The sequence below is a fragment of the Sarcophilus harrisii genome, chromosome 2, assembly GCF_902635505.1.
Source record: "Sarcophilus harrisii chromosome 2, mSarHar1.11, whole genome shotgun sequence".
Lineage (NCBI taxonomy): Eukaryota > Metazoa > Chordata > Mammalia > Dasyuromorphia > Dasyuridae > Sarcophilus > Sarcophilus harrisii.
In genome coordinates, this window is record NC_045427.1 from 399569938 (window position 1) to 399594662 (window position 24725).

Genomic DNA, 24725 nt, shown 5'->3' on the forward strand with positions numbered 1-24725 from the left:
ATCCTTGGGCAGTCCTAGTATAATCCTTCTGCACACCTCATTAGCATTTTCCTTAGCAAGTTGCCTTATTAAAACATCTGTTGTGATTTTTCCCCATTAGTTCTTGTGATAGCAGTCTGCAAACGTCCCATTAAAGTCAGCAAAGGGCTCATCTGGCCCTTGCATTATTTTTGTGAAGGCCTCACCTTTGTCATTTTTATTGTGAATTGAAGCCCACGCTTTGATAGCATTAGCAGCAATTTGCTCATATGCTGCTACTGAATAATTAACCTGTGCTGTGACGTCTGCATATGGACCTATACCTTGTAGTAGGTCATAGGTGATCGCAGCATGAACAGCATTTTGACTATTTTGTTGGGCTTGTATCCTACAGAGCTCACTATATTCAGAAAGCCACATGTAATTTTGTCCAGGTTCTAGGCATACCCTTGCTATAGATTTCCAGTCATCAGGAGTCAAGACTTGGAAAGCCAAATTCTGTAACAGCATCTTAACATAAGCTGATGTAGCCCCATAATTAGTGCAGGCCTTTTTAAGATCTTTAATGATTTCTACATTAAAAGGAGCGTATCTTCGACTTTGTTGACCTGAGGCATTAGACTGGGAAATTACAGGAAACATAAGTGGTTGTAGCTCCCGGATGTCCACACCCTTTTCTTTGGCCTTCATTAAGCCCTCTTGAAGCCTGCTCAAGGTTGGTCCCTCACTGCCCCCCCACTGCCCCTCCTCCCTCCATCCCCGAGGGTGGAGTTGGTGGAGAGAGTCAATCACTTGCTCCTGGGGTGGGGCTGAAGCCGCCTCCTGAGGGGAAAGGTCACCACACCCTTGCTCACTTAAGTCTCCATGCCCTGTGGGGATATGGTCATTAATCTCTTCATTGTCTTCCTCCTTAATATCATGGCTAATTTGAGGAGGAGTGGAAGGAGTCAAGGGCTTTTTCTTTCTTCTAGGGATTCTTAGTGCTAACTGAAATACATTGTATAAATAAAATGCCTCCATGGGAATTGAATGAGGACCATATTCTCTGAAATGTATGAACATCTCTTGTCCAACCCGGGACCAGTTATCTCGAGAGATCTGCTCCTCCTCTACGATCCAAGGGGAGATGCAATTTAATATACCCACAAATCTCACTATCTGTTCCCAAGTTATAAGTAACCCATGTATTTCTGTCAGCTTAATCATGCTTTCCATAGCACCACTCTTGGGTGGGGTTGGGGGCGGGGATGGAGAGTCTTTAGCTAGCCTTTGTCCCATTTTAGCCAAAAAAAAAAAAGATTACTGGTTTAGTTTTTAAGAAAATAAGTTCCTTATTTGTCTATTAACAATACTCACCCAAGTTCCTGGTCACCGGAGACTTCTTCAGTCCTTGGTTCCCACCGTTGGGCGCCAAATGTTAAGGTCGTGTATTTTAAGATCAGCACGAGACAGGAATTCAGGGTAGGGGAAAATCGTCAGTCTTTATTCTCAGTGAAGAAGGATCGGAGGTGGAAGAGAATCGGCGATAGCAATGTGTGCAGCTGAGTCAAGAAGCTAGCTCGACCAGCAGCCACACAACCAGCAGCTTGGAGTCTCGAACCCAGCCCAATCTCTCCCCACTTCCTTGCTCTCTCTCTGCCTCCACCCACCAAATATTTAAGAAGGACTGTGCTGTCTTTCCATGCCAATACAACTTTTTGTTTGGTTTACAATGATAATTTCAAAGCCTGTGCATTTTAATCCCTTCATGAGTTCAGATATTAATTTATAGACAAGGCAGTAAATCCATATGGTATAGACACCATGAAGTTTGGAGTCAGGAATGATAAAGCTGTATGACAGTGAAAAAGTAAAATAACCTCTCTCAGCTTTTGTTTCCTTACCTGTAATATCAGAGTGTGGGGCGCAATAGTCTCTAAGGTTATTAGGAACTCTTAAGATAAGATCTTATAATCTTACTTTTAGAATAGTAAAAATTAAGCTAATATGAAGAATTGGTCCAAAAACTTATTTTTCTCACATGTAATGTCATTTTCTGATGCTGAAAATAGCACTGAAGAAAGAAAGGACCATACTGAATTGAGGATCATTTTGTATTTTTCTTTGTATCATGGTTATTTCTATTAAAAGAGTGCATTACAAAGGAGACAATATACTGGTGATGAGCTTGTCCATACTTAGCAAGATGATAGGAACAGGAACAGAAGAAAGAAAGAGAATGAGAAGAGAAGCAAGAAGGAAGTAAGGGAAGAAGAAAGGGAGGAAAAAAGAAAGGAAACAAATGTTTTTTAAATGCTTTTCATATACCAGACACTAAACTAAATGCTTTTTAGCATATCATTTCAATCTTCAACAATCTTGAGAGGTATTATTATTATTATTATTATCCCCATTTTATAGCTGAAGAAACTGAGGCAGATAAATATGAAATCATTTACCCAGTATCACATAGCAAATAAGTGTCTGATGCTAAACTGATTATTTTGTTTTTATTTCTATTTCAGGACTAACACTATATTCACTGTGACACCTAGCTATTTTGAAATTGTTCTGAAACTTATTATTTTTAATACTTCTCAGCTATGCTGATTTCACTGGGTGCTAGTGAAGGTTTAGTTTTAGTCTATGGCAATTCCTCCTACAGTTACCTCCAAAATGGCTGGGCAGTCATTACTTGATCTGCTCAGGCAGGAGACAGAACTGACTACTTCTTGAAATACTAATGCAAAGAATGAAACATAAGGAGGCATATAGGCCCAGAACAATGTTGGCTCAAAATCTGGGTGCACAAAATATCATCCCAAAAGAAAATTAATTCCTTAGGGACAACACAAAGAAGAGGTTGGTCTAAAAGTTGGAATGGAAGTAATAAGTTCTGCAGTGACTAGAGTGCTGGGCCTGGAGACAGGAAGGACTGAGAGGAAATCTGGCCTCAGATACTTATTAGCTTTGTGATCCTGTGTGTGTCACTTAAATTGTTTGCCTAAGTTTTCTCAACTATAAAATGAGGATAATAATAGCATTTATTCCCAATTATTCCCAACTTGTTGTAAAGATTAAATATAATGATATTTATAAAGTGCATATCACAATACCTAGCAAAGAACAGATGCTTTATAAATGTTTATTCCTTAAAAAAAAAACTTTCAAAAACTTAAAATGGACAAATTTGTTAATGATGTTGCTGTTGTGGTTGTATATAATTACTATTTTTTTTAACTTTCAGTAAAAAATAATTACTATTTTTGCTTTTAGGGTCAAATCATACTCAACTTTGGCCCAGTTTTTCTTTTCATATAACCCAATTGCTGAAGTCAATCTTAAACATATGGTATACATTTCTATTTTTTTCTGGACATGTATACAAAATCTAATTTGAAAGAACATCTCAGAGTTTATACTATACTCACAATGTTTTTTGAGAACTTAGGTTTATGACTATGTCAAGTTGAAGCATTAGAGTATGAATTTCTGGTAGCAACTATTTACAACCTGGCTTAAAATATAAACTTATCTTAAAAATCTTATGGAAAAGAATGATAGAAGGTGTTGATCAATATTGCTAAATAAAATGATGACAAGCAGAAAAACAAGGGAGTAAAGTAAAGTAGGAAAATTCATAAACATACATGTATTCAGAAAGAGACATCTTATCTCAAATCTTCATAAGAGTTTAAAGAGAAAATTTTCAGGAAAGAAAAAAAAAAACAAATTGAAATTGGGAAACATCAGCAACATTTTGTATAAGTGATGCATGTTCCTTGTGGTCTATCATAACACCTGATAGCCTGTGTGTGGATTGTAAATAGTGATAGATCTAGAATATCGTATCCCATGTCTTGGAAATACTAGAGATTCACCTTCATGGACATCATGACATTGTCTTCAAAGTGACATCTTGGACTTGAAATTATTTCTATTACACATTAGATACTTGTAATATATAGATAAAATTCTTTGGGGGAGGTAGAATGTCATGAAAAAGAAAACAAAAGCAACTCTTTCCCTAAATACTTTGAGAGTTGAGAGAAAAAAGAGTTGAATTAATCTTGTCCTTCTATTAACATTAAACATATATTTCACACGTGCACACACATACACATACATGCGCACATACACACAAATTCTCCTAGTTTTATTAGTTCAATTTTTTACTCTTAGTTTTATTAATGTCACTTTTAATTATTGGGATTCCTGTTTTGGTATTTGAAGATTGTTTTATTTATATTTTTTCCGATTTATTAAGCTGGAGAGTCAATTCATTAATTTGTTTTTTTTTGTTTTTAGTTTTTGCTTTTTTATTGACATATGCATTTAGAAATATAAAATTTCTCCTTAGAACTCTTGGCTGCATCTTACAAATATTCATTTTTTAATCTCTTTGAATCCTTTTATCTAATAAAATTATTATTTCTATAATTTGGATTAGGCCTATATATTCTTTATAATTAAATTATTTAGAGCTGAGAAAGAGATTAAAGGAATAAGAATAGGCAATGAGGAAACTAAATTATCACTCTTTCCCGATGACATGATGGTATAGTTAGAGAACCCCAGAGATTCTACTAAAAAGTTATTAGAAATAATCCACAACTTTAGCAAAGTTGCTGGTTATAAAATAAACCCACATAAGTAATCAGCATTCTTATATATCACTAACAAAATCCAACAGTCAGAGTTACAAAGAGAAATTCCATTTAAAGTAACTACTGATAATATAAAATATTTAGGAATCTATCTGCCAAGGGAAAATCAGAAACTTTATGAGCAAAATTACAGACCACTTTTCACACAAATTAAGTCTGATCTAACCAATTGGAAAAATTTTAAATGCTCTTGGATAGGGCAAGCAAATATAATAAAAATGACAATATTACCTAAACTAATCTATTTATTTAGCGCTATACCAATCAGACTCCCAAAAAACTATTTTAATGACCTCGAAAAAATAACAACAAAATTCATATAGAAAAACAAAAGGTCAAGAATTTCAAGGGAATTAATGAAAAAAAAAATCACATGAAGGTGGCTTAGCTGTACCAGATCTAAAATTATATTATAGAGCAGCACTTACCAAAACTATTTGGTATTGGCTAAGGAATAGATTAGTTGATCAGTGGAATAGGTTAGGTTCAAGGGATAAAACACTCAACAAATATAGCAACCTAGTCTTTGACAAACCCAAAGACCCCAGATTTTGGGATAAGAACTTACTGTTTGATAAAAATTGCTGGGAAAATTGGAAACTAATATGGCAGAAACTAGGCATTGATCCACTAACACTGTACACCAAGATAAGGTCAAAATGGGTTCGTGACCTAGGCATAAAGAATGAAATTATTAATAAATTAGAGGAACACAGGATAGTTTACCTCTCAGACCTGTGAAAGGGGAAGGTCTTTATGACCAAAGAAGAACTAGAGATCATTACTGATCACAAAATAGAAAATTTCGATTATACCAAACTGAAAAGTTTTTGTACAACAAAACTAATGAGACAAAAGATTAGAAGGAAGCAATAAACTGGGAAAATATTTTTACAGTCAAAGGTTCTGATAAAGGCCTCATTTCCAAAATATATAGAGAACTAACTCTAATTTATAAAAAAGCCTATTCTCCCATTGAAAAATGGTCAAGGATATGAAAGACAATTCCCTCAGATGAAGCAATTGAAACTATTTCTAGTCATATGAAAAGATGCTCCAAGTCATTATTAATCAAGAAATGCAAATTAAGACAACTCTAAGATACACTTATACACCTGTCAGATTACTAAGATGAAGGAAAAATAATGCTGAGTGTTGGAGGGGATGTGGGAAAACTGGGACATTGATGCATTGTTGGAGGAGTTGTGAACGAATACAACCATTCTGGAGAGCAATTTGGAACTATGCTCAAAAAGTTATCAAACTGTGCATACCCTTTGATCTAGCAGTGTTACTACTGGGATTATATCCCAAAGAGATTATAAAGAAGGGAAAGGGACCTGTATGTGCACGAATGTTGTGGCAGCCCTCTTTGTAGTGGCTAGAAACTGGAAACTGAGTGGATGTCCATCAGTTGGAGAATGGTTGAATAAATTGTGGTATATGAATATTATGGAATATTATTGTTCTGTAAGAAATGACCAACAGGATGATTTCAGAAAGGCCTGGAGAGACTTACACGAACTGATGCTGAGGGAAATGAGCAGGACCAGGAGATCATTATATACTTCAACAACAATACTGTATGATGACCAGTTCTGATGGACCTGGCCATCCTCAGCAAGGAGATCAACCAAATCATTTCCAATGGAGCAGTAATGAACTGAACCAGATACGCCCAGAGAAAGAACTCTGGGTGATGACTAAAAACCATTACATTGAACTCCCAATCCCTATATTTATGCCCACCTGCATTTTTGATTTCCTTCACAAGCTAATTGAACAATATTGCAGAGTCTGATTCTTTTTGTACAGTAAAATAACGGTTTGGTCATGTATACTTATTGTGTATCTAATTTATATTTTAATATATTTAACATCTACTGGTCATCCTGCCATCTGGGGGAGGGGGTGGGGGTTAAGAGGTGAAAAATTGGAACAAGAGGTTTGGCAATTGTTAATGCTGTAAAGTTACCTATGCATATAACTTGTAAATAAAAGGCTATTAAATTAAAAAACAAACAAACAAACAAAAACAATATAATTAAATTATTTAGCTTCCAATGAATATTAATCTGTTTCTAAGCCCCTTTACTGAATGGAATGAATGGAATTTTATTGGATTATGGTTTGAAAAGGGTGCATTAAATATTAATGTTTTCAGGGACTCTAATAGATTGTTGGTGGAATTGTGATCCAGCCATTCTGGAGAGCAATTTGGAACTATGCTCAAAAAGTTATCAAACTGTGCATACCCTTGATCCAGCAGTGTTTCTACAGGGCCTATATCCCAAAGAGATCATAAAGAAGGGAAAGGGATCTGTATGTGCATGAATGTTTGTGGCAAGTCTCTTTGTAGTGGCCAGAAACTGAAAACTGAGTGGATGCCCATCATTTGGAGAATGGCTGAATAAATTGTGGCATATAATTATTATGGAATATTATTGTTTGGTAAGAATTGACCAGCAGGAGGATTTCAGAAAGGTCTGGAGAGACTTACATGAACTGATGCTGAGTGAAATGAGCAGGACCAGGAGATCATTATATACTTCAACAACAATACTATATGATGATCAATTCTGATGAACGTGGCCCTCTTCAACAATGAGATGAACCAAAGCAGCTCCAATGGAGCAGTAATGAATTGAACCAACTATACCCAGTGAAAGAACTCTGGGAGATGACTATGAACCATTACATAGAATTCCCAATCCTTATATTTTTGTCTGCCTGCATATTTGATTTCCTTCACAGGCTAATGGTACACTGTTTCAAACTTCGATTCTTTTTTGTACAGCAAAATAACTGTTATGACATGTATGCTTATATTGTATTTAATTTATACTTTAACATACTTAATATGTATTGGTCAACCCCATTGGGGGGAGGGGATGGGAGGAAGGAGAGGAAAAATTGGAACAAAAGGTTTGGCAATTGTCAATGTTGTAAAATTACCCATACATATATCTTGTAAATAAAAAGCTATAATTAAAAAGGAAAAAAAAAAATAATGTTTTCTTCTGCATTTGTGATTTTTTTATGTATTAAAATAATGGCAGTGTGATGGTGCCATGTACACTGAAGAAAAAAAAATAAACTCAATTCTATTCACATATGTTTTATTATATCAAAGTTTTCAAAAATTCTATTCATTTCCTTAACTTCCTTTTGTTTATTTTATGATTATATTTCTCTAGGTCTAAGAGGGATAAATTGAAGTCACACTTTAATGAAGTTTTACTAGCTATTTCCTAATGTAATTCATTTAATTTTCCCTTCAAGAATTTAAATTCTATGCCTTTTGGTGCTTATAATATGTTTAGTATTGATACTATGTCTTCAGTAGCTTTTAGCAAAATGTAGTTGTCTTATTTATCTTTTAATTAGGTCATTTTTGTTTAGGCTTTGTCTGAGATAGAATTGCCTTTTTAAACAACATATTTTAAAATGTTTTCTGATCTATTCTACTATCCTCTTCCATTTTATGTATGACTTTTTATCTTATTTACATTATAATTATGATTGATAATTATGTATTTTCCTCCAGATTGTTTTCTCTATTTATTCTTCTCTTTTTCATCCTATTTCTTCATTAAGTCTGTTTTATTTCTGACCATTGACTCCACTAATCTACTTTCCCTCTTATCAACCCCCTTCCTCTGTCTTATGCGCTTCTCATTCTATGTTCTTAAGTTAGATGAATTGCTAGATTCAGCTCTTTGTGTACATTAAATCCCTAATCATTTCTCTCTCATGTTTACCTTTTTAGACTGTTCTTGATATTTGTATTTAAACGTCAAATTTCTATTCAGTTCTATTCTTTTCATCAGAAATAGTTGAAAATAATTAGTTTAATTAAATATTTCTATTTCTCCATTTAAGGTTAGACTATTTTATTGGCTTGTTTATTTTTGCCTGCAATCCTATTTTCCTTGCTTTATAAATTTCATATTCCAAGCCTTCTGCTACTTTACAGCCATTCCCACTAAATTGAGTACAATCTTGACTGCAGTTCCATGCTACTTGAATAATTTTGTACAATTACTTAAAGCATTTTTTTCATTATTTTGGAGTTCTTGATTTGAACTAGAATATTTCTGGATGTTTTCATTTTGTGTTTCTTTGAGGAGTTGATGAGCAGATTATTTCACTATTTACTGTGCCTTCTGGTTCTAATGTATTGGTGCAATGTTTCTTTGTAATTTCTTGTAATATAATGTCTCTACTCTTCTTTATTTTTACTTTCATATAATTCTTTACTCATCTCTTTTCAATCTATTTTCTAAGTAATTTATTTTTCTTTTGACATTTCACATTTTTTTTTATTTTCTAGTGAGAGGGGCTATGGGTATAAAATTAAATTAATTTTTAATAATTCTTTTACAAATTCAAAAATAATATATATGTATGAATAAAAAATGCCTTCTTATTAGTATACATTAGTAAGTTCATTTCAAACCATTTCAAGAACGTGACTCTCTCCATGGGAACTTAACCTTTCTTTAACACTATGATATACATATACATTTTTTGACTTTGTTTTTTAAATTAATGTCATAAAATGATTAGCATCCACTTGATCAATTCTGATTTGAAGGACTCATTTTGTTCTATATTTTTTGGACCTCTCTTAGAACGTTTTTAGTTGTCTCTTACTTTGAATTTTCTTTCTATATTTTTTCATTTTCCCACAATTTTTTCTTTACCACTCCTATTTGATTTCTAAAAGAATTGTTTGCTCTTTAAAAAATTCTTTAGCTCTTCTATAATTCTTATTAAATTTGTTTCCAATTTATTTGTTTTGAGGCTTTTCTCATATTTTCAAATAAACACCTTCTTCTGAGTTTGTACTTTGAGTTTCTTTGTTATCATAGAAACTTTTTTATAATCAGATTCTTTTAGTTGTTTCTTATTCATTTTTCTAGTTCACTGACTTTGGATTTTTTTAAGTCCAAAGTCATTATTTAATGTGAGGTTTTGATAATGGGGGCTGGAAAAGGGTATAGGTGATATCTGCTATGAACTTTTGTAATTCAATCTGGGTGTCTATAAGTTTTCATTGTTTTCAAGGTGGTAATCTCTAGGAAGAGGTCTGGTCACTACCTTCCTGGTCTGTATTCTGTCTATTCCTTACTCAAGATCCCTACTTCCTTGTTATCACAATCACTTTTCTCCACGTTGGAGAAAAATTAGATAATAAACATCCATACTGCCAAATGTCCCCTCATTCTTTGTACATTGTTAGTATGAGGATCCTCTGCAATCTTTCTACCCAAATGCTCAGTGCCTGTACTATCCCTCTGCATTGGGTACAATGGTTTCTCATGCTACTATTGCATTCGCAACCTCCAAGGTCCACAACTCATACAACTTCCACTGGACCTTTTGTTAACCCTAATCTTTGTTTTCATAAGCTACCCTGAGCTAGAGAAAATGATTCTGACTTTTTGTTGGCTTTTTTGTTCACAGTTCAATTTGGAATTTTTGGTTCATTTTGTAGTATAGGTTTTGGGGAAAGCTTGGGAGGCATTACTCTTTGGTCCATCATTTTGATTCTACTTTTTAATACTAAAGAGTAAGAAAACTCTGCATCCAATGAGTGAGATGAAATATCTACTCATTTGGAAAGAAAATTTTCTCATCAAAAAATTCTACTTTTATGTCTAAGCAGTGCATGCCCTTTGTTGTAGATATACTAATATAAGACCTATACCCAAAAGAGATCAAAGAATTATTAAAAGGCTTTACACACATATGCATGCACACAACTGTATAGGTATAAAAATGTACACACACACATACACACGACATAGTAAAGGCTATCCTTCAATAATGTCTGTTGTGTATATAGTGTTTTTAAAAGATCTAACAAAATTACTATTTTTCATTCACTTTTATTTTCAAATGCTTATTTTCTCCCCATTTCTAACAATAGATCTGTGTGTGTACATATATATATTCTTAAAAACATAGATTGAGGATGTAAATATAGATGTGTAAATTCCTACATATTTTATAAACCATCATCCATCTATCTCTCTATCTATGTATCACCAATTCTAGTAGGACACAGATACCATGTTTCATCTTGAGCTTTTAGAATTGTGGATAGTCATTATGTTGATTAGAGATATTAAATTCTTCATAGATGTTTGATGGGTGAGAGGTGAAATTTGAGAGTTTTTAAAATTGAATTTTTTCCAAATATTAATGATTTGTAATTTTTTTTTCGAATAACAATTGATAGTTTGGCTTTCTTGTATGAAAATTATCTATTTATATCATTTTATTGTCTCTCTTATTGCTCATATCAAACAGGCATAAACCACAGAGATATAGGCTAGATGAATATATATGTCAATGTAATAGAGAATATCTCATGCATAGTCCAAATGGAAGAAGAATTTCTAAAAGATGTTAACAGATGACATTGTACTGATCACATCACAGTGTTCAAAAAATTACAGTTGAAGGTCACATAAAGATTATACTTCTCATGATTGGAAACATATTAACAACACATTTTTTTCAATAAAAGTAGCATATAAGATAGCATTAGAGAGTTGTTACTTGGAAAGGAAGATGGTGATATTTGATTTACTCAATTAACTTTGCCAACAGAAACCAAATAGCAACTTCTTCTTCTTTTGCTACCAAGATCAATGTCTTATTATTTCCTTTGTATTCTATTTAATATGATCTTTCACTTGACTTACCTAGTATTTCTCTGTTCTCTTTATCTTCTATGTGACAGGGTTCTTATAAGCAAGAATATTTGAAAATAGGAAAATAAATCTATAAATTATTTTGAATATATAGGGTTTCAGCATGAGGTAAACAAAAAAATACAATTCCTTTAATAAATGCATTTTGTACCAAAATGGGATCTCATTTTACTGCTTGCATAAAATAGTTGATAGGGGAAATACAGAATCCAAGAGTTCTAAGTTAACTTGTTCTAGATAATCAGAGTGCCTGGATTCAAATCAAGTTTTGATTGTAGTTTCTTTTATAAATGTAATAAATAAATATTCAGTTATTGTAATTGAATTGCTTGTCACATTATATGTGTGTCCAGTCTTTAAAAATGATAGCTCTCTAATGTAGATCCTCCTTTATTATTCACGATGCTTAAGAAAAGTTAGTGAGAAAAAGTGCCTACTTATGAATTCCAGTCTCAGAAGCTAATTTAATTGGTATATTCCAACTACTATTGCTTATTTCACACTTCAATAGGTAAAGATGCATTAATAATCGAACTCTCAAACTGTAATTAACATTAGCTTTAGGTCCCTGACAATGAAATGATTACATTTTAATATATGGGTTGATAAACAAAGTTAATCTAACATGTGAGTAAACAGCAGAAATAACTTCCATTTACTCTTTCTATGCAAATAATTTCATGTACTATTTGTATGTAACCTATAATAGAGAACAAAACAAATGTCAAAAAAGACATTACACAAAACTTAACATTTTTCAATACAGATATATTTTTATAAGAATTAAATGATATAATTGGCCCAGATCTAATTCATTTTTGCAGTATTTTCTGTATTTTGATTATGAATGTGTCTATTATTTTCTGTTCAATTTTGTAATGGTATTTTATAAGTAATTATTTTGATTACACATGAAAGACCAAAATTGTAACTTTGTAGAAACAAAAATTGTTTCTTATTTGCTATTAGTATTCCAATATTCACAATGGTATTTTCCTGGAATTCTCTATTTACCCTCTTAGCAAATAATTTGATATTAATGAGATACTCTTAACAGAAAAAAATGTACAAATTGTTGACCTACCAATTTAAACCATGACTACAGATTTTTTTTTACAAATCTTTCTGCTTTTCTTCTCTTCCTTTACAAACCATTTATTATACTATTTCCAAATTACTTTTTCCTAATTGTAGGTCTAATTATAGTACTTTTCTGAGCAAAAATCATCAGTGACTTGTCTACCAAGTTCATATTCCTTAGCCTTGGACCTCAATAGTCTGGCACAACTATACTTTTTTTTCTTTTATATCTTATTCTCCTCCAAATACAAATTGCTGTGGCCTAATTGGAATACCTTGTTCTCTGGAAATTGCCCGTTTCTATTCATTTTGTTCCCATTGGATAGAATGTCTTCCTTCTTTCTTCATTCTTCATTCAGTAAATATGAGATAAGTTCCATTTCAGATGCTACTACCTCCATGAAGCCTTCACTGAGTTTTATTGGTGCACATTACTGTTCTCTGTGCCCTTCATTCATTTGTCATTAATTGCTATATATTCTTATCTATTTATCCATTGATGTGCTTTAGACTGTCTATTTAGAAGAAGCATTATGTAGTGGAAAATCACATCAGACCTAAAGTTAAGAAACTTACAAATGAATTTCATCTCATTGTATTAGTTACTTAATATATCTGAGATTCCATTTCTTTATCTGTAAAATGAATATAATAAAACAGTATATCTCAGAGGACTTTTATGAAGAAAAATGTTTTAAATCCTAAAACTTTAGAAAAATGTGAATTATTATTGTTATGAAAACAGAGATTCACATTTAAACTTTATTTTTGTACCACTACCTAGCATAAAATAAGTACTTAAGTAAATGAATGGATAGATGAATTAATGAATGAAATTTTTTTCTATTAAATATTTACTATGTTTTAGATACCATAGCTTTTGTTTAACTAAACTATGATCACGTCTGTATAAACTGTAAGCATATCATTATTTCAGTGATCAGTAATCTTATCTGTGTAGGTAAGCCTGATGTTGGAAGATCCTTCAAATAAATTTCCATCTATAACTTAGAATCTTGGAGAGTCCTAGTAACTAAGAAAGTTAAATAGCTTCCCTGTTGTCATAAAGTTAATTAATGTCAATGGAGAGATGTGAACCTTATTCGCCCTGATTATAATTTCAAAATTATGTGTTTATGTGATGAAAAGAAATGTAATCTAGTCAGTCAATAAAAACTTATTAAGCAATTAACAGATACTGTGCTGAGTGCTGGATATAAAAAGAAAGTTAAAATATGGCCTCTACATATGAGAAGCTTAGACTTACAGGAATGAGTAAAAATGAGAACATAATAGGACATTAATATGAAATAACTACATTTTAACCTATTCAAATGAGTTATTGATGATTAAAGATAGAATACAGATAAAAGAAATAGACAAAATCATGTATAATTTCAATTGTAATTATAATTGTGAAGTTGTTGTAAAATAATTCCCTTAATAGAACAAAAGAGATTAAATATATTAATCAGTAAATGTATGGTGTATTTTATAAATGCAGAAATATAGCAGCCAAAGAAAGACCAATTTAAATGTTTTTTTCCTTGTGGAAAAGGAATGTGGGAGATTATAAAAAATATCAGCTGATATAATAAAGAACAGCAGTCAAGAATAAACAATGCTAAATAATGCTTTGAAAAAGCCCCAAATAAGTAAAGTAATCCTAGAAGTATTTGGCCAGCAAGGGGCAGAGTTGGGGAGGGAGGGAGGAGGAGAAGCCAGAAAAAGATAGAGAGGGAGAGGGAACAAAGAAAATAATTCAGGGGAAAATATGTAGTCACTAATTTTTCACCATCAAAGAAAAAGGTACTGAAAGTTACTAAAACTAAACTTTACCTTTAATATTAAAATTCTACCTTTGCTTTAAATAAAAATACAAATGAAAGAAAAGCAAGCAAAGATGAAAAACATAGCTGCTTGACAAAATACACATAGAAGAGAAAACCCATACTGGAGGTAAAAACATTGGGAGGTTATGAAAGCCTTCCAGAAGGAATCAGAAAAAAGATATAAAAAAGTGAAAAAAAACAAACAACTTTGTTCCTTCCCCCCAAAAAAAGTGACTACTGAAAAAACATAAACATCCAACATTTTTATATGCCTACTTTCTCATGTCATATTTTATTAAGATAATAGAGGCGTATCAAGTTTGTTACTATTGAGCATATTAGTAAGGAAAAGGCAGTTTTTCACAAGCAATAATGAAAACCATAAAGGACTCAAAGTCCTTTTCCTGTTTACTGTATGTAGACATGTGTGTAAATGTATAGATATATAGTTACATATATGTGTGTGTAACTATACATATCCATAGATGTTTATGTGTATGTGTATATGTGTATTGGGCAGCTAATGGTAAAGCAGCTAGAAAACTAGGCTTGGAATGTATATTAATTCATTTCAATGAGTTCAGATCTGGAAGTAGACATTAGATGTGTAACCCTAGACAAGTCATTTAAACCTGTTTACTCTGTTTCTTAAATGTAAAATGAACTAGGGAAGGAGATGGTAAACTACTCCAATGTAATTGCCAAAAAAAACCCAAAAGGAATTGTGAATAGTTGGGTATAAGTAAAAAACTGAATAATAGCAATTACTAAAATATGTCAATGTATATACATATCTAATCCCTGTCTATGTATGTATATACTTGCACCTATCATATCAGGATTCATCATCTGTTAGTCTAGAAAGGTTAGCAAATTCCTGCTGAATAATTTCAGTCATTGGATTGTGTCTATCTAAATAGAACAGACACTAAATTTTTGCAACCTTCAGGATAATGTTGCTATTTACCCAGTTTACACCGAATCATTATATGATAGCAAGATTCAATATTCATCTTCATCACCAAGCTAATCATAGAATTCCCCTGAATTAACATTTAACTGAAGAAAGCATTTCTATAATTACCAGTGGCAATGAGAGTTGTTATAGATCCCTTCATTTACTTTTCTCTTTTTTAATTAGAGCTTTTTATTTATAAACATATGCATGGGTAATTTTTTCAACATTGACTTTTGCAAAACCTTTTGTTCCAAATTTTCCCCTCCTTCCCCATACTGCCTCTCACAGCTGAAAGATAGTACAATACATGTTAAATATGTTAAAATACATGTTAAAAACAATATATGTATACATATTTATACAGTTAACTTGCTGCACAAGAAAAATCAGATCAAGAAAAAAGAAAAAGAAAAACTGAGAAAGAAAATTAAATGAAAGCAAATAACAACAGAGGGTGAGATTGCTGTGTTGTGGTCCATAATTCAGTTCCCAAAGTTTCTCTCTTGGTATAGATGATTCTCTTAATCACTGAACAAGTGGAATTGGTTTGAATTTTCTCATTGTTGAAGAGAACCACATCGATCACAAATGATTGTTGTATAGTCTTGTTGTTGCTGTGTATAATGATATCCTGGTCAGCCCATTTCACTTAGCATCATCATGTAGGTCTCTCCAAGACTTTCTGAAATAATTCTGCTGGTCGTTTCTTAAAGAACAATAATATTCCATAACATCCATATGCCATAATTTATTCAGCCATTCTCCAATTGATGGGCATCCAGTGGGAAAAAATCCCACTGCTAAATCAAAGGGTATGCAAAATTTGATAATTTATTTTGAGCATAGTTCCAAATTCCTCTCCAGAATGGTTAAATCAGTTCACAAGTCCAAAAACAATGCATTAATGTCCCAGTTTTCCCACACCCCCTACAACATTCATCATTATCTTTTCCTATCTTCTTTGCTAATCTAAGAGGTGTGTAGTGGTACCTCAGCGTTGTCTTCATTTACATTTATCTGAACAATAGTGATTTAGAGCACCTTTTCTTATGACTAGAGCTGGTTTCAATTGGTTCACCTGAAAATTGTCTATTTCCCAAAGAGAGCTTAAAGGAGGGAAAGGGAACCATATGTGCAAAAATGTTTATGGCATTGCTCTTTGTAGTGGTCAGAAACTGGAAACTGAGTGGATGCCCATCAATTGGAGAATGGCTGAATAAATTGTGGTATATGAATGTTATGGAATATTATTCTTCTGTAAGAAATGACCAGCAGGATGATTTCAGAAAGGCCTGGAGAGACTTACATGAACTGATGCTGAGTGAAATGAACAGAACCAAGAGATCATTATATACTTCAACAACAATACTACATGATGATCAATTCTGATGGATGTGGCCCTCTTCAACAATAAGATGAACCAAATCAGTTCCATTTGTTCAAAAATAAATAGAACCAGCTACACCCAGCAAAAGAACTCTGGGAAATAAGTGTGAACCACTACATAGCATTTCCAATCCCTCTGTTTTTTGTCCACCTGCATTTTTTCATTTACTTCACAGGTTAAGTGTACATTATTTCAAAGTCCGATTCTTGTGTAGCAAAATAACTGTATGGACATTTATACATATATTTTATTTAACATATATTTTAACATATTTAACATGTATTGTTCTATCTGCCATCTGAGGGAGGGGATGGGAGGAAGGAAAGGAAAAATTGGAACAAAAGATTTTACAATTGTCAATGCTAAAAAATTACCCATGCATATATCTTGTAAATAATAAAAAAAAAAACCTATTAAACACAATGTATCAGTATCCCAGTTTTCACACATTCCCTCCAATATTCATCATTACCATTTCCTGTCATCTTGGCCAATCTGACAGGTGTGTAATGGTATTTCAGAGTTGTCTTAATTTGCATTTCTCTGATCAATAGTGATTTGGAGCACCTTTTCATGTGATTACAAATACTTTTAATTACTTCATTTGAAAATTGTCTATTCCTATTCTTTGACCATTTATCAATTGGAGAATGGCTTGATTTCTAATAAATTTGAGACAATTCTCTATATATTTTAGAAATGAAGCCTTTATAAGAACCTTTGAATGTAAAATGTATTCCCAGTTTATTGCTTCCTCTCTAATCTTGTCTGCATTACTTTTGTCTGCACAAAAACTTTTCTTTTACTTAATATTATCAAAATGATTTATTTTGTGATTAATAATATCTAATTATTCTTTGGTCACAAATTCCTTCCACTTCCACAGGTTTGAGAGGTAAACTATCCTATGTTCTTCTAATTTGTATATAATGTCATTCTTTATGTCAGATCATGAAACCATTTTGACCTTATCATGGTATATGGTGTTAGGTGTGGGTCTATGCCTAGTTTCTGCCATATTAATTTTCAATTTTCCCAGCAGTTTTTGTCAAATAATGAATCCTTTCCCAAAAGTTAAGGTGTTTGGGTTTGTCAAATACTAGATTGCTATAGTCATTGACTTTTTTGTTCTGTGAACCTTCTCTTGTGAATCAACTCCTCTGTTTCTTAGCCTGTACCAAATGGTTGTGATAACCACTGTTTTGTAATATAGTTTTAGATCTGGTACAGATTGGGACCTTCATTTGCTTTTCTGTTTATTAATTCCCTTGAAATTATTGACCTTTTGTTCTTCCAGATAAATTTTGTTATTTTTTTAGGGCAGTAAAATAGTTTCTTTTGAATTTGATTGGTATAGCACTAAATTAATAGATTAGTTTAGGTAGCATTGTCATTTTTATTATATTCACTCAAACCTATCCAATAGGACTTAATATTTTTCCAGTTGTTTAGATCTGGCTTTATTTTTGTGAAAAGTGTTTTGTAGTTTTGCTCATATAGTTCCTGACTTTCCCTTGGCAGATAGATTCCCAAATATTTTATACTATCAATGATTATTTTAAATGGATTTTCTCTTTGTATCTCTTGCTGTTGGGTTTTGTTAGTGATGTATAAGAATGCTGATGATTTATGGGGATTTATTTTATATCCTGCAACTTTGCTAAAGTTGTGGATTACTTCTAATAGTTTTTTAATTGATTCTCTAGGGTAGGAGACTTACAAGGATGGTCAAAAATGGAGTCCTTATTTCAACTCCTCTCAGCCCTTAAATACCTTAGCATGATTACATCATTACACTACACTTAGCATGTGCCAACTAGAGAATCATTATATCATCACAAGACACTGTGCAAGTGCTAACTATAAGTACCCTGACATTGATATGTAAATGCATCTCTTTACTGTAAGTATCCCTTGCTTCAAGTAGAACACAGATGGTCATGCTTTCCTTGACTTCTCAGGAAAGTTGAGGGAGATGGGGAGCCAAACCAGACATTGTCAGCAGGTTTCCTCTAGGCTGAAGGGTCTTATACCTTACCCAGAGTTCCTCCACTATCTGTGTAACCCTCTACAAATCTGAGGGTTGTAGGAAAAGGTCAGAAAGAGACATGTGTCCTCTCTGCCATTTTGCCTCCGCTCAGATCTCCTTGTTTTCACAACAGATTTGTATGACAATTTTTTTTTTATTTTTTTAGGCAGTATATAACTTTTATAAGAAACATTTTTCTTTCCTTTTTGCCTTTCTCTTGAGTTCTGCATTTGATGATCATATTTTCTGTTCAGCTCTGGTCTTGTCATCAAAAATAAATGAAATTCATGAATGTCCATTTACCCCCTGAAAGATAATGGTTAGTTATCTATGACAATTATTAGCATAACAATGATTTTATGACATTATTATTTAAAATTGCATAGATGTAACACAAGGATATCATTATCATGATCTTGATTTTTTTTATTTGGTTTTAGATATATTTTACAAACTAAACTTCAAGAAACAGTGTCAGCAAAAGCATCTGGGCATAAATTGCAGCTCCATAGAAATGTATTTGCTTCAACTACAAATAATTATTCATGACATTTGGGATTATTGAACACAAATAGAAAAAAGGAAATTGAATGTTAGCCTACCTAGAGTTGAGAAAAATATTTTATATCATTAGTATAACTCCTAACAATGTATGTATTCTTAATGCCATCTGGTCACATTATCTAAAAAGTTGACAAAAAAGATCAATCTGACAATTACAAAATAATAAATCATAAACAGTTTTATAATAAATTATTGATAATAGGATATTACCACAACAAATGGAAAACACAAAATAGGTAAATAATACTTTCTAATCAACTTCATTTTTGATATTTTACTATGAAAAATATCTTAAATATATATATATTTTTCCCCCATTTTGGGAGGACTTTGGTTTCACCTTTGGCTCACTTTGTAAACCTGTAAGTGAAAAGGACTTACCCTAATCTTTGTACCCCTATTGTACCAGAATTTAGACTTCTCCATTTCTACCTTCTATTGCAGACCAATTTCCTTTATACTTTATTATATGTAACTTTTTGCTCCCTCCTTTCTTCTCACCCATTCCCCTAAATATCAAGTAATCCAAAATATTAAACAGGTGCAATTCTTCTATACATATTTCCACAATTATCATGCTGCACAAGAAAAGTCAGGTAAAAAAGAAAACAAAATGCAAGCAAACAACAACAAAAAGGGCGAAAGTATTATGTTTTGATCCACATGCAGTCCCCACAGTTCTCTCTCTGGGTGGAGATGGCTCTCTCATTCACAAGTCAATTGGCACTGGCCTGAATCACTTCACTTTTGAAAAGAACCATGTCCATTAGAATTGATCATTATATAAACTGGTTGTTGCTATGTACTATATGCTCAATACCCTTATCATTAGTTCATATTAATTCACTCCAGGCCTCTCTGAAGTCATCCTGCTAATCATTTCCTATAGAAAACTTATATATAAAATTCATATACCATAACTTATTTAACCATTCTCCAACTGATGTGCATCCACTCAGTTTCCAGTTTCTTGCCACTATAAAAAGGACTGCTACAAAAAATTTTTGGCACACATAGGTCTTTTTATCTTTTTTAAGATCTCTTTAGGATATAGGTTCAATAGAAGCACCCACATTTTTTTTTGTCAAATAATGTGTTCTTATACTAGAAAATTGAGTCTTTGGGTTTATCAAACACTAGATTATTACAATCAATGGCTATTTTATCTTGTGGAACATACAATCTTGTAAAAATTAATGTTGAAAATTATCTTTACATATATTTGGAAAAATGTCATACCACTTAAAATAAAGAGATCATGTGATAATTAACTACAACAGACTTAGTTCTATTCATCAATACATTTATCTAAGAATTCCAATAGACTTGGGATAGAAAATGCCAGCTGCATCCAGAGAAGGAACTATGGACAATGAATGCAAATTGAAGCAAATTATTTTCATTTATTTTCTTGCTTGTGGTTTTTCCATTTTATTCTGATATTTCTTTCACAACATGACTAATATGGAAATGTTTTAAATGATTTTACATGTCTAAATTATATAAGATTGCTTGCTATCTTGGAGGTAAAGGGTAAGGGCAGGAGGGAGAAAAAAATTAGAATTCTAAATATTACAAAAGTGAATCTATGTAAGTAATTTGGGGGAAAATACTATTACATTAATAAGTTGTACGGTCAAAAACATTAAATCAATATTGATTTTAAAAGCAATATAGTACTTCAACCCTTTTCAATATTAATAATTAAAAAATCATTTATAATATAAACATATGCATACCATCATAAGGAACAGGGAATAGATTTATGAGTCCATTAGCAAAGGAAATTCTTTGATGAAGTTTTTTTGTTGTTGTTTTGCCTTTGTTTTTGTTTACTCTGAGTCTGTATTTGTTCTGCAATTTGTAATCTTAAAATGTTTAAGAATACATAGGTGAAAATATTGTGTTTTGATCCACATGCAATTTAATAATTGCACTGACCTCTCATTGAATTAATAACAAGCTAACAGTCACTCTTCTGAAAATATTATATGAAATATAAAAAGCGATTCTTTAGAGACTTCAATCCATTTCTGTTTGGGGGAAGATGGGGATATTAGCCTGTTTCCTATTTATTGCTTTAAAAAAAATAGAGGATAAAGGTAGAGTTTGGGGATGGGTTTGACATGTCTCGCATTACACAGTCAATTAGTACTTGAGACCTAAATACAGATTTTCCTAGCTTTGAGACTTTTTTTATTAAGCATATGAGGAAAAATAAATCAAAATCTTGTGATTGTCATTCAAAGCCCTTTAAATTCTGCCTCCACAGTTTTAAGTTTTCTTATGCTTGTCCTCTCTACTCTCCTACATGTTCTTCAATTCAATGACACCAATCTCTTTGTTGTTCCTTGAATGAGACATTTTATCTTTGGATTCTAGGCATTTTCACTGAATATCCCCCAAACATGGAATGTTTTCCCTCTTCATCTATGCCTCTTGTCTTGCTTGGCTTCCTTCAAGTCCCAACTAATGACAAGAAGCCATTCCTGATCCCTCTTAATTCTAGTCCCTTGCTTCATTTTATCATTCCTTATTTATTCTCTATACTTTGTTTATACATATATATTGAACTCTTCAAGGATATGGTCCGTTTTAATTTTCTTTGTATACTCAATGAAACTGTAAAAGTAGAAAGGAAACACAAGAATGAAGTAGTCATTTTGATTTTTTTTTTGTTTTTGGGGGCGTTCTCAAATATTTCAATGATAATTTGTAAGTCTATAAGGAAACAGTCTTCTTATTTACCACCTCTACAATATTTTTTACATTTCACATTTCAATCCAGTCAAATAACTACTATGCTGGCTAGTCTCAACTCTAATCTTATCATGATGAAAAGCAACTGCCTGGACAACTGAAATAGTTTCCCAATTGTTCTCTGCTTCAACAAAGTATCCATCATATAGTTGCCAAAGTGAATTTCTTTAAAGACAAGTCACTTCTCAATAAAATCTAGTGGCCTCTATGTAAATATATAAAATCTTCATTTTTGTTTTTAAATCTCTTCACAGTCTGACCCCAATTTACTATTTAGCTTTATTATAGTAAATATAGGAATCGTGAATGGAGTTATAGAAATTTTAATTTAAATTAAAATTGCTTTTCCAAAAGCAATAGTGTATTGATTAAATAAAACCCATTGAGAAAGAAATAAAACTTAACTAAGGGGCTAATGAGAAGGTAGAATATTGTGTACACATGATGATGACAAGATGTTGTGGTTCTGCAGTCCAGAGATGGCTAGATAAAGCAGGCCAAGTGCATTTGAACTAGATAACTATAAAGATGACAATACTACCTAAACTCATCTATTAATTTAGTGCTATACCAATCAGACTTCCCAAAAACTATTTTGATGACCTAGAAAAAATAACAACAAAGTTCATATGGAAAAACAAAAGGTCAAGAATTTCAAGGGAATTAATGAACTAGATGACTAAACAATCAGGAAAGAATGCTTCCAGAGACAGGGTTCCTAAGTGAGTTAATTGAACATGTTCCTTAGAAGAGTACTGTCCTATAGGGGTTATTGGAGAGGAGCATGGCAAGGAGATAATTGGGATATAAGGTTGGTTGGGATGGATAGATATGTTGTCTTCCTTGATAGAATATAAGCTCTTTAAAATGAGGAATGATTTTGTTTTTTTTCGAAATTAGTACAGTTTTTTTAGCATATTCAATGCATGTAATGGATGCTTATTGGTAGATTGGCACTCTAACTAACTGGTATACACACATAATTACTTATATGTATATCTTCAGACAGTCACATAGTAGGTGCTTAATACATGTTTATATATAAAAATAATCCTTGTCTTCAAGGAGTTTTTTCAATCTTTTTGAGGAAGAAAATACACAAAAGAAAGTGGAAAAAATGATAGAGGGGAAAGTTCAGAGATACCCAATATAAGGGCTTGATAGGTCTAAAAGCATTGTAACCACTAGGAAATGGGGAGAAGACGGTTTTGAGACTCTTTCCTACACAGAGGTACTGAAACTCATGACCCTGATCTCCATCTATATGGTCCAACTAGAGGCTACTGATGAGATATGATTACCAGGCAAATTCAGGCTTGCAAGAAAATTAAATTTCTCCAGTGACAAGTTTCCTGGAGAAGGCAGGTATGATGGAGAAGACTAAAGAATTGCATTTAACCTATTCTTTCAAGATGCCACTTTCTAGAGGATGTTTTCTCTAATTTCCCCAATTAGAAATAAAATTGAATGAATATAAAATCATAGAACTTTTTGCTTCTATGGTATAATTAATCTTATTTTAATTTGTATTATGATTATCTCTGTGTGTTTTATAATACCCATTAAATTTTCAGCTCACTGGGGATTTGGATTATATCTTATTTACCTTTCTGCATCTCCCCTAGTATCCAATATAGTTTTCTGCACACACAGTTAATGCTTAACAAATGAATAAATGATCATAAAAAGTGAATTTTAACCCAATCTTTGTAATTTAAATTCTAATATATGAACTGTGGTATGCTACGGTATAGCTATATGCCTAAACTCTAAATTTCATATTCTTGAAATCCCTGAGGGCTGTCATCAGTGAAGCAGTGCTATTTCATTCAAACCCACCCCCAAACTCTACCTTTATCCTCTATTTCTTTTAGAGCAATAAATAGGGAACAGGCTAATATCCCCATCTTCCCCCAAACAGAAATGGACTGAAGTCTCCAAAGAATCGCCTTTTATATTTCATATAATATTTTCAGAAGAGTGACTGTTAGCTTGTTATTAATTCAACGAGAGGTCAATGCAATTATTAAAATTCAGAAAAGTAGATTCATGGAATGAATTTTTCAGGATGCAATGATTACAACCAAATTATGAATCCAATCCCCTTCTTCTATCCTCCCCACCAATAAAACCACAACTTGAATGGAAAGGGCACCTATTCTCATTATGATCTTTTAGACTGTCATCATCTGGGCCAAATCTAATGCCACACAATGGATGATAAGTAGTTGAAATCCAATTTGAATTCATAATACCACATTAATTTACACTACCACCTGTCAATAGGAAATAGACGGAGACATATCTCCTGAGATATCCATAGGGAATGTTCAATTATAATTAACCTTCCTAGTTTTGTTAAATCTTTGTCCCTGAAATGGATTGTTTGTGCCATTTCTTATTCTTGTAACAATCTGTCACAAGAAAGTATTTGAATTTTAATCTAATATTTTCAGTGAAGTATAATAGAGCATGTTTCTTTTAATCTTCTCAGTACTGTGATTGGCTGTCTATTTCATTTCTTCTCCACAAGTTAATTATGATTACGGATATAATCCAAGGTATGCTTGGAGTAGTTCTATAGAATTAGGAAAGTGAGTTTCCATAAACCAAATTGAATAAAGTATGTAGTCTATGAAAAGAATCTAGTCTTTTTACAAAATACTAATGGTCAGGCTGAGTTATAATTGATTAGTATTAATTATAGTCAATAGATTATGTTCTCATAATCAGTGTTAAATGACTTTTAAAAACACGAAACTGAA